This window comes from Emydura macquarii, unplaced genomic scaffold, assembly GCF_026122565.2.
Source record: "Emydura macquarii macquarii isolate MOO-44397 ecotype Brisbane River unplaced genomic scaffold, CSIRO-AGI_Emac_v2 contig_2846, whole genome shotgun sequence".
NCBI classification, from domain to species: domain Eukaryota; kingdom Metazoa; phylum Chordata; order Testudines; family Chelidae; genus Emydura; species Emydura macquarii.
The window spans coordinates 4899677-4910405 of NW_027132983.1; the positions used below are offsets into that span (position 1 = coordinate 4899677).

At 38.8% G+C, this 10729-nt stretch overlaps 1 long non-coding RNA gene across 1 annotated transcript in view; it reads right to left on the bottom strand.

The window, feature by feature from the left end:
- LOC137166404 (uncharacterized) overlaps positions 1 to 8066 on the bottom strand; it is a 50907-nt gene extending 42841 nt beyond the window's left edge. Inside the window, exons 1-2 of the long non-coding RNA XR_010923690.1 lie at positions 7922 to 8066; positions 7352 to 7461 (exon numbers count right to left, since the gene is read on the bottom strand). This is a non-coding gene — a long non-coding RNA (uncharacterized lncRNA). The remainder of the gene's footprint in view (positions 1 to 7351; positions 7462 to 7921) is intronic.
- Between the last annotated feature and the right edge of the window lie 2663 nt (positions 8067 to 10729).

A 10729-nucleotide genomic window follows, 5' to 3' on the forward strand; every position in this document is an offset into this window, starting at 1 on the left:
TTCGTGGGAAAAATATACTCTACTTTAACTCCAACTTTCCTCTACTAAAACTGACTATCAGGATCTTCAGAGCACTGTTGTGAGCAAACCATTCTCTAAAGTCCTAGCCAGCAAATGCCACTTCTTGCAGAGTTCTCTCTATGTATATGATGGCTCTTTAAACAAAACCACAACAAAAGCTCAGGAGAGCCTCTAACTTCCCAAGGAGATCAGTCCTGCAAATTGCCTTTGCTTTTGAGAGCTCAGAGCTACAGCAAGACTGAAAGAGAGACAGGGAAATCATTACTATATGTTTGATTCTGCTAGGGCAGGGACCACACTTCATGTATTATGCAGAAGGAAAAGATATAGTAGCAACAACTGTTAATGGTCATATATAGGTAGATTACAAAGGATGACTGCACATAAGCGTTGCAGGAGCCAGATTGCAGCAGGCCACAATTGCAATCTTTGAACTACCCTAATCACCAAGGTGCTCGACCCCAGTGGAAGGAAGACAGACTACGGGGGTGGTCATACCATATCCCTCCTAAAAAGTGGTCCTCCGGAACTCCCAACACGTGTCTGCACCTTAAACCCTCTTATGGTCATTATATGGGTACTTGCATCACCTACAGCACTAATGTGCTGTGCGTGATGCAAGTACCCATATAATGACCATAATGACCACTAATGTGCTGTGGTGACAATTACCGACTGCTTACCTGTCACTAACTACTGTATATTATAGACATTCATTCACATGCAGACAGATTTATTTCCTTTAAATAGGCAAAACCCTTTGCATGCCCTATGTAGGAAGGGCTGAGTTTTCTCCAGGGTTTTAATTACAAACTTGCGTACAGAGCTGCATGAAATATTGTTGATAGCAAAGGAAAAAGCACTGGACACACAAACACTCAACAGCATTTGTTTTTCTCAAGTAAATGAGAAAGATGGCACATGCTGGAAACAGGCATATTGTCAGCACCTCCACCTTTGATTTGAACATCTCTGTCTTCACCTGCAACACATTATGATATGATATGATTTTCCTGAGCAAGATAGCCAAATACAAACCTATCATACCTGTGCAGTATGGAATAACATAACTACGAACAGGCTCTTCTCTTCCTACAACAGATCAGAACTTGCTAAGAATGTAAGAGTCAAAGACAAGCACAAACTTTACTTTAAAATAATTACAGAAAAGCCAGAGTAAAACCTGTGTCCATGTACCCTGGAACGTTGGAATGAGACTTAGGATCTAAACCAAGATTTTAATCTGAATTTCAGAGCTGACCCCTATCACTATATAAATGAGCTGAACCAAACTCCTGAAGTTTGGGTCATTCTTCATCTTCATTCTTCATCTTCATCTTCATCCCCACACACTCTACAAAATTTTGTAATTTCTTTTTCATCCCCGTAATCTGAAGGGTAACAAAAGAACCATGGCACCATAGTACAAGAGCTGGGCGAAATTGGCAGTGGGTTTCAGCAAGCGTTGTTCTCGGCTGATTCACACACCTTTGCACTTTAACTTTTGGGATTTGTTCAAATTTATCAGGGTACAGGACAACTGTGTGAAATTGATGGGATTTGTCAAGTCCTGTTCAGAGCAGAAGAGCAGCCATTTTTGTATATTTTAGTGTGGCATTATAGTTCACCACGGGAGGAATTGGTGTCTGAAGACTGAAAGGGAGGCATTTTTAAATCATATGTTTACATGTCCACTCTTTTTTTTTTTTTTTTTTTTAAATAAGGTGTTTGGAAGATGACCTTTTGGCAGGGAGGAAGGTGCTTGAGCAGCCTTGCATGGTTTCCCTGATTAACAGAAAAAGGATGGAGTTTGGCCCTAATTTGTCAGCAAAATATTGGCAAACTCTGTAAGTGGACTGAGCATGAAGTTTATCACTAGTCTGGCCCTCTGGTTGTTGGGTTTGGCCATACTTGCATGAGGTAGGAAAGAAAAAGGAATGGGGGGTTGGGGACTAGAACATGAAACTCTGTGGAAAAGGTGGGAGGAGAAACAGCTTATGGTGGTGTAAGTCAGGAATAGTTCCATTAAACTGGTGTGAGAGAATTGTACCACCAAGTTAAAAATTCAGTCTCTTCCTAAAGCTTTAAAATTCCATCTGTCTTTCAGTAAGCAAGGAACTGTGTTACACAATAGAATTCACCCTGCAGGGCATGCAGTATTTCAAGGCTCCAGGACCCCACTGGAATATGTAGACTATAAAATAAAAATACAAAAGGGATTATAAATAAGGATTTAATACTGGATCTTTTATTCAGACAGACACACACAAAGCAGTTAAGAGAAACTACTGAACAAAGTATGATTTGTCATCTTAAATTTGACTCAGAAAGAACCCATTCTTAAAATTAATTTTGCATATTTTTCTAAAAGATATGCTCTAGAAACTTTTTGTGGGGAGGTTCTATGGCCTGTCATATAAGAGGTCAGGCTAGATGATCACAATGACCCTTCTGGCCTTGAAATCTTTGAATCTATGAAACCACTCAAGTAATGTTTTAGAAACACATAAGATTATACATATTTGCCTTACCTTAGCACCTAACAGCCCTGCTTATGGACTAGGATCTCTTTGTGCTAAGCACTGTACAAACACAGAACAAAACAATGGACCCTGCCCCCAAAGAATTTACAGTAAAAGTGTGGCAGATGCCATCCATGCTTCCAAAGTCTTCCATCAGTCACACTAAATGTAACACAAGAGACAACAGATAGATACAGATGGAAAGACATGGGAGCACAAGGAAACAAGGAGACAATACTAGTCAGTATGATAGGCATGGTCGCAGCACACCAACAGCCTAAGTGTTGTTGGGATTTTATTTATTTTTGTTGGTATCATGGCAAAGGAGAGTTTTAAGTTGGAATTTGAAAATGGATAATGTGATAGATTTGCAGATATTCCTGGGGCACTCCTCCTCTGTGTAAGGTGCAGATTCAATATAGTTCTTTCTCTTGTTAATTAAGGTGCATGAGTTCATGGCAACTGTTCACATTAGATATTTCTATTTCGACACTCAAAACCTTTGGTTACTTTAAGCCTTTTGTTTTATTCCTAGTGCTGCTTACTTACCTTTTTTTGCCAGTATCCTAGCAACCATGTCTGATTTTCCTTTCTCCAGTACTATAAAGACTAGGTGGGGATGCTGGGAGAGGCTAGTTTAAGAGATGAAATGAACTGACAGAGGAGCATTTCTTTAAGACACAGGTTTGCTTTAACTGAATTCTGGCCATTCCTAACAGGGGCAGTGTGGGTGAGGAAGGTAAGGAAGACTCCTAGAATGTTTTACATATTTGGAAAGCTATGAACTGTTTGACTGAATGAGGACAAAAGTTTCACAAGCTAATACCTCAGAACTAGAAAGCACTGCATGTTATTTATCATGAAAAGGTTTTATGATGAGCCATTTACTGTAGTATTTGGCAAGATTGAAAATTTACAAGAAATTAAAGATGAGCCAATAGAGTTCACTTCGCTTTGCAAAGATATTTGTAAACAAAAGATGGTACTATTAAGGACTCGATCATTCTTGGCGTTGATTTTCCTTGTGGTTTCAATAAGCCTTGTATCAATAATTCAACATTTAGAGACCTTACATATACACAATTCTATTCTCAAGTCTCATTTCCAGCTGTGCAGGCACTAGGAGCTGTCAGACTAAGTTAAACTTCACCTCACAGGCAGTCACCATCACTCCTAGCCTGAAGCAAAGCACACAACAGAGTTACTAAAATTGCCTCAGCCTATCTGAATTAGGAGCACTTGCTTGTGACCTGCTGCAGGTCTCTAATACGAAAACAGCTTAATAAGATGCAAGATATATTTAGTCTTTACAACATCTTAACTAAGCATTTAAACCAAAACCGAGTAGACTTAGATACACAGTAAAAATAAACATATCTTGGTGTTTATGCAGTCACACTCCTAATCAGAGTTTTGCCTGAGAAAAAAGCTGCAGGATCAGACTCTTGCAATAGTATAGCCAGTTCTTGAGCAATTTGATATTAGGTGCTTGGTCACATTTTTGTTGTAATACATACAATCATCATGGTGAACTGGGATATCTGCCTAACTGAACAGTATGACTGAGAACAGCTTCATGCAGTGTTTATAATAGGCTTTCAAATCTCATTTTGTTGGGACATCTCCAAAACTCTGAACTGCAAAATGGAAATGGCGGAAGCTGACTTTTTACTCTCTCTATGTGCAACTGAGGTGGAATTAAAGTGCCAGTACTATTTTTTAAGGTCTTGAAGTGAGACACTGTACAATTTCTTTCTACATTAGCATTTTAAAAATTCTATGTTGTAGTTTTAAAACTAAAATACTTATTACATTTCTATTGGTGAATTTCACTCTTGTAGCTAGAGATACCACAAAGCATCTGACTGCTTGAGTCTTACTACATCCCTCCAAGTAAAAATCATGTATTACTCAATGTATGGAGAAAAACACACTACATATAAATAAGTTACTGAAGAAGCCATCCAAAAACACTAACCTATGCTGAATAATGCAAATTTACTGTGACTGTGTCCAATCCTGGTGTCCACAATTCAAGAATGATGTTGATATGTTGGGGAAAAGATCAAAGAAGAGCCAGAAGAATGATTAAAGGATTAGACAATAAGCCTTATAGTGATATACTCATGTTAGAGTAACAAAGAGAAGGCAAAGGGGTGACTCGATTACAGTCTGTATGTACCTACAAGGGGAACAAATATTTGATAATGGGCTGGAAAATAAGGAATATATTTTTAACATTTGAGGATAATTTAACCATTGGAACAATTTACCAAGGGTCGCAGTGAATTCTCCATTACTGACAATGTTTAAATCAAGATGGAATATCTCAAAGATATGCTTTAGGAATTATTCTGGGAGAGTCCTGCGGCCTGTACTATAAAGGAGGTCAGACTAGAAGATCCTGATAGTCCCTTCTGGCCTTGGAATCTATTAATCTTTCTGAAAAACAAAGCCAGAATATAGGTACATTAGCCACCAGAGGGAGCCTTCATTGCTTATGCAGCTACTGAAATTTTGATATTGGCAAAAAAAGTGAACTGCTTCACTGCTACTTCAGAGACTAGGTGTACTCAGCAGAATTCAATCTCCTGTGTGGCTTAGATGCTAATTGGATTTCAGCACAGAAATATATATAAGGGTTTCAGCAGCACCTGGATTATATATTTAGAAAAGACTTCAAACAAAGTGTGTTCCTTAATTCATAACCATAAACAGGTTCTTACTATGGTCTACATTTTCCATTAAGAAGGGTTCTTAACGTTTTATAGCAAATGACAATATATTTGATAGATAAAAACCAACTTTAGCAAAAAGTTGATCATTCTTGGATGCAATAAAAATAGGTCTTGTTTTAGTCAAAGGAGTGCTGCAAAATAATTGGTATATGGTATATTACTATATGGTATATTATTTAATCTAGTAGCCTACAACTTGCCTGATTGACAGCTAAGGAAATTCACAACCATTTAGAAACATACTGAAAGAATCTCAGAAAGGCAAGAAAAACATAACCAAAATATAAGGATACTAGACTTTATGTATAGTGAGTATTACAGAATACAACGAATTGTGTGTTCCTCAGTCTACTATGTGCACCTAAAATCAAATCAGTGACCGAGGAACATTCCCACCACACACGTGCTCTGGAAAATGCAAACAGCTTGATAATCTACTGGATTTCCCTCAAATCTAGGAGAATTTGAAGATCACTTCCCAAGCAGTGCTATAATATCGCATTGTATGAAACTTCAGATACCCAGCAAACGAACAGTCTGAATTGTCACTGTCCCCATTACCCAGTACCTCTCACTCTTACCTGAATAGGCATTATGTAGCCTAGGAATGCTAATGAAAAGAGCCAGACTTTACCATACGTATTGTTTATTCAACACAAAAACCTGTGCAAAAGAGGTGCTGTAGCTGGAATTTTCCTATATTGGTGCTGCACTATTTTTCTGCAGCTAGGAGAAGTATTACAATAATTCCTGCTATATTATTTGCATTGCGAGACTGGAGGCACTGATTCAGCAAAGCACTTCAGCACATTTAATTTTAAGCATGTGAGTATTCCCGTTAAAGTCCAGTAAGCAGGTTTATACAGAAGCACACCAAGTAATTTAGGATCAGTGGTTGATGTCATAACAACACATTAAATTTAGTCCTGTAAACTGGATTATAATTAGGCTTGGAAGGATTAGATTTTTATCAGTAAATATTGGGTAAATGTCAATTTCACTGTACACACACAAACCAATGAAAAAATATTTCCATTGATAAACAAAATTGACAGACAGGCAAAGAAAGAAAAATGCTGCTTGAGAACTTATTGGAGTATAATGATACTTACTTAATGTATTTGATTGTGTATTGATATTACCCACTGTAATTATTTAAAAAAAGCCAAACATCTGAATTCTGCTTAGCCTAATCATTGTGGTTTTACGTGTAGGTATATGGCTTTAGGTCATCATGCACCTACGGAATTCAGATGGAACAAGACTGGGCCCTTTATTCAGACCTATATATGTACATGGTTCCATTTTTTACATCTGTGATTGCTTTTTAATAAGGCCTTTGATGTGTGGCTGTATTGCTTAAGGAGCCATTTGCAGGCTGAAAAAAGGCCTGAAAACAGCCGAACCAGCATCTGCCAATTGAAACACGGTAAGAAAAATCTTCCAGCCCATAAATCACCGTGTGATGTAAACAGCCTGTGAAAGAGCAATCACTAATGCCATAGAACCTACATGCACCCACCAAGTAAGTACCGCATGCGCAACATTTTCAAAGGGGTCTCTAGCTTATCTCCAGATGGTTGCCCAAATATGCTGTCTAGGTTCTTATACCACAGTCCTTACTATAGTACCCTTTTTCACAGCTAAGTAGCCAGCTTCCAAATATAGGGTAGATTGTGGCTAGCCCTTGGATGGGTGCACAAGCGTGGTGGCAGGTGGGAAAAGAGGCTGTGTAGGAGCCAGCCACAATTTCAGGCTTTCGTTAGTGTTCCTAGCTCCCTGCTGGCACTCATAGAGCAGGTGTGGAAGATAGTATACACCACTTCATTCCAGGCAGAGCACCCATGCTTTCCAAGGCACTATCCCTTCTGGAGCTCCCTCTGGAACAGAGCAGCTCTGCTGCAGAACCCGCACGGGCCTGTTCCCCCAGGGACCTATCTAGTATGAATAAGAAACACAGGCTTCCCGAATCATAGTACTTTAGGGAAACGCTACTTGATACAAATTTAAATTTAACATCATCAAGGATTCTGATGTGGTTAGCAGATTAGGCTAACTTGCAAGACACACCTGTCAGTAGAAAAGTTACCTCCTTCTGACGCAGGAGCCTTCCTTTCACACAACACAAGGTTTCTACACCTCCTACGACTTGAGGCAGGACTCTCCGCAGATACTTGTAACTAGAATGAAAAGAAATTCCCTATCAGCTGCTGAGAGCAGCAGGAACACTCACCCTTGCAGGTAGAATGCTGTGGGGCAGCCTAGAGAATGAAAGGCTCCAGCTGCTGCCTCATGACAATGCCCCAAAGATTTCCCTGATTCACTGGATAAAAAAGGAAAAGCTGTCTCGCTTTTAGTGGCCAATCTCCCTCTTTTTAAATGCATTTAGATATAAATAAGTGCAGCTTTTAGCAACAAATATGAACAAATCTTAGTTACCTTTAACAAACAAGGTAAATAAACCTCCCTATAAAAAAGAGGCATGGGTCTGCTTTTGCCTCCCTCAGACACTGAACTCCCTGGTTCCAAACCAGCAAAGCAGGAAGGGTCGTACTGGGACCAGACTGGTTTGGGCTGTACATTATAAGCAGCAGGCAAATAAGTTGCTCACAAGTGTGAATTAAGCAGCAGTTAAATTACCAAGCTGTGGGTGGAAGTGCTGTCCCCCAGAAATGCTGTTCCAATTCTGCCTTCAGTTTGCTGGCTTAGGTGGTGAGCTTTGCCTATAGATTGCACTCAAGAAACCTCCTGCAGATCCAGAACAAGGGAGAATGCTGTAACCAGGCTCCCACCAGGAAAATGCTTTCTCCTACTGTCCATGGAGTTCCTCAGTAAGTGTTTTTTATGATCAGTTCCTTCCTTGTTTCACCAAAATAACGCCCCCCCCAAAGATCATTGGGAGCCCAAATTTCTTCCCATTAATTAAAGCAACAGTATTTTACTGAACTTTTTCCTGTAAAATCCTATTTTCTTCTAATCTCTCCATTTGCTTTGCCAGCTCTGTTTCCCACAAACTTCTTGTTGCCTTTCCCCAGCAACACTTGTGGTAAGTGACTCCCTGCCCTTAAGGAGCTACCAGGGGCAGCTGCAAACACCAGTGAAACATTCTAGGCTGTAACCTGACCTGGAATTAGAACAGAGCTCTATTTGAAAATGCCCTCAAAGCAGGGCTCAGACATGGCTCTTGCTGAGCAGTTTTCTAATGTGGTGTGAGTAACCAGGGATCCATTCTGTCTATGTCAGAGCGCTGTCCAAAAACTGTCTGTTGAAAATAACATGGTTTAATCAGGCCTAGCTTAGCCAGTCAACACGATGTTAGAAAACTGCATAAGGACCTGGGCCAAATTCATCCCTAGTGTAGCACTATTGCAATAACACTACTGAGGAGAGAATGCCTTATATATTAAATTTGATTTAGAACATATTCTCACATACCTTCCATTATAATTTAGTGAGACTTCTTACTGTTTATATTTTTTTAACTAGTATCTGCAGGACACATGTTCCTTTCATTTTACAAAAGGCTAAGTCACTTTATACAAGGACTTGCAATGCCACATGTTACGAGTTACATGAACAAAAATTTGGAGAGACCATAGTATATAATAATGGAACAATCATTTGCTCTGCTAACATTATGGTACAGCAATGACTTTCTTTCCACACAGTGAGCTTGCAATTTGTCTGTTTTAAGAGCAATGCCTTTTGCAAATTCATTGTTATTCTACACACATTCCAGTCTTAGCCAACAATAAGAAATTAGTGCTGCTTTGTATGTAGTCGGTTTAATACATAACAGGGTTACCATTGTAATTCTAATTCTAGAATTACTGCATTTCTTTGTAATTCTAATTCTAGAATTACTGCATTTCTTTAGAATTACAATGGTATCTTCATTTAAAGCTTTGTTTAATTTGATTTCGGTCCATATTTTAAGCTATACAAGGAGAAAAATATATGGTGTTTTATATTTATATATATATATATATATATATATATATATATATATATATACACACACACACATACATGTATTGTGTCTTTTCATTTCATTGATGCAATGATAGCTTAGTATTATTTGGGAGGTGGTGCTAATTCCTCATTTTGTTTGAGGGTGATGAACTAGTCCGTATAAACACACAAGCTCCAGCTAGTTTATTTGACATTCTCACATGATATTCTATGTGTGGTTATGCAAAACACAGAGAAGAAGGGACTGATGCATCATGACTGGTACTTATTGCTGAACAAAGGCTTCCTCCCATGTTTTCTTGTCTATGAAACATCTTTATAATTTTATAATTATATAATTCATCAAAACTAAACAAAGGTCCTGGTTTGACTAGATTCACATCAGGTCATCCCTTGATAAAGCTGTAAATCTGAATGCATCAGATATCTTAGGCCGGCACAATCATGCAACTGCTAAACTGAGGCAGTGGTAGAGGGGAGGTAGTGGAAGGGGACCGCAGTTACCTGCAAATCATGCTACTAAGCTATAAACAATAACATCAGCCTTTTACAGAGGTCCAGAATGTTTCCACCCACTACACTTGTGGGATCAGCAAATTCTTTCATTTTCAGATAAACATTCCCCCCTCCATCCCAAACAACTTCAGTTCACTGTTTTATATAATGCATGGGCTCTCAGAATGGTCACTCGAATTCACTTGATGTCACTAGTGATGACCATGAAAGAGAGGTGAAATGCTTTTTAAGAACAGTGTAGTATTATTAGAATAAGAACATGTCCTTTATTCTACTTACAGTTAGCGTTTAGATTCTAAAATAGTTTGGTAATTAGACATGGCAGGCAGTGCCTCTGTCATGTCATTTAACCTTTCTGTTATCATTTCCCCATCTGTCAAAAGGGGATAATGATTACAACACCATCCAAGGCAGGTAAGTATTAACTAATTAATGTTTGTAAAATCCTAGCTCCGTGTTAAAAATATGCACCAGAATGCACCCAGTACCCACCACTACCAAGGAATCTATTGGCAAAATTGTTCATTGTAAAGCTTTGTAAAGTGCTGGCAGTTGTGCCTATATATTAGCATGATCAGCTTGCCTCTACTATCCTTGCAGCTGGAGTTGAGCTGAAGAAGTCCTCCTGGGCTTGTGCGCATGCTTGGGCACACATTTGGCAACAGGATAACCATCTCCTGAATACCTACCTATAATGTGCAGGGAAAATAAAAGTTGTGTGATCATGGGGCACTTCAGTTTGAGTGAATGCTGGAGGTCCTATGCTGCCAGTACTAAAAGGTAACTGGAATTTCTAAACATTACAGATGACAATTTCCTAATTCAAAGAATGTTGCAGACAACATGGGGGGATGCTATACTGGATCTTGTCCTAACAGATAAAGAGGAACTGATCACAAGAACTAATGGTTTATGGTACCTTAGGTATGAGTGATCATGACTGGATCATATTTATAATGT